This window comes from Vigna radiata, unplaced genomic scaffold (assembly GCF_000741045.1).
Source record: "Vigna radiata var. radiata cultivar VC1973A unplaced genomic scaffold, Vradiata_ver6 scaffold_91, whole genome shotgun sequence".
In the NCBI taxonomy this organism is placed as follows: Eukaryota; Viridiplantae; Streptophyta; class Magnoliopsida; order Fabales; family Fabaceae; genus Vigna; species Vigna radiata.
The window spans coordinates 1,146,946-1,148,509 of record NW_014543115.1 but is presented as its reverse complement, the minus strand read 5'-3'; positions in this window follow the sequence as shown (position 1 = coordinate 1,148,509).

The window sequence follows — 1,564 nt, the reverse complement described above, 5'->3', positions numbered from 1 at the left end:
GTACACCTCATATAATTCATTCATAGGGTTGGTACACCCGTTTCTACGAGGTTTGCACACCTTTTTCTTCTTTCAAGCACAGCTTTGGTCTAGCTTTTTAAGCCCAGTTTCATCTGGCACCTTTAATTCTGCTGCGATGTCGACCCTCTGCTAGGCAACGGTCAGACTCTTTTATTGCAATCCCTCACATTTTATGGATTTGGCTAATCTGGTGTTCCATATTTATCTTATTTCATTTCGCCTCCTTCAGAATCTAGACGAAATTAGTATTTCTATCTTTACTTATCTTTTACTATATAATATGAAAACATCGCTATGTCATATTATCTAGTAAAATCTAAGTAAAGAGGGGCAGCTGTCAATACCAAATTTCGTCCGGATCATTTTTTTTTATATATATATATATCGTATTTTGTTGTCACCCTTTTGCACTTCTTCCCGTTCTTTATTTATTCTTATTTACTTATTTTAGTTTTATTTTTTTATTCTTATTTTATTACCCTTTTATGTCTTNTCACTAACTTTACAAAAAAAAAGGGTAGTAGAAAACAAAAGGGAAGCCGACCAAGAGAAGGGAGGAGATCATCAAGAGCACGAGGTTAGCAATAGCACAAAAATTCAAGTAAACGACTCCTTCGCTCATTCGCTTGTTCATGTTGGCATGTATAATGGAGTAAGGTTTGTTGTATTATGGACTGCTTTTCGTGCTTGCTATTGCGGTTTATGCCTCCTTTTGCTCTGCCTGCGTATGAGTTTTATGCCTCTTATCGCTTTACTTGTATATGAATCTTCTCTGCTCTTCGTCCTCACTCACCATCATCTCCAGCCACTATAGTAGCCTACTTCCTTACCCATCATCACCATCCCCTTTGTTGTTAAGCTAAATATTTATCAGGAAAACACAACAAAAAAAAAAGCAATAGAACCGCCATCTTCATCCTCATTAGAACCTCCATCCTAGCTCCACCTTTCTTGTTATACCATGATCAGCTTCCTTGCCTTAACACAAAAATTCCAACGACCAAATCAACAAAAAAAACTCACACAGACAACCCCATTATCATTTATCTCCCCCACCTGATAATCCCCATTCACCAGCACACTATACACGTGTTCATCCACCACCTTATCCAAACCTCCCTATCCCGTCATCTTCTCCATCGGGAATCATCCTGCCGTCGTAACACCATCACCCTCCCCCCTTTGCCACCCTATCCAGACCGGTCCATGCTTACCATCGCACCTAACCACCATAACAGAAACCCAAAGCCACCATGACCGAAACCCAAAATTTCCAAACACACACACGCACAAAAGCATACACACAATACAGAACACAGAGTCGCACAAGAACGCCATAGTGTGTTTCTTCCACCCTTCTATTGTATCAATCGAAGCCAACGACCCAAGATTCACGCCCAGTCGAGAAGAGCTCACGTTCCGAAGAGGAAGGAGGATGCACAATGATCGACGATGCGGTCGAACGGAGGACGCGCAGCGGCGACAATGTCCAACCTCGCCGGCCGTAGCTGCTCGGAATTCGAAGGGAAAGAAGAGAGGGGAC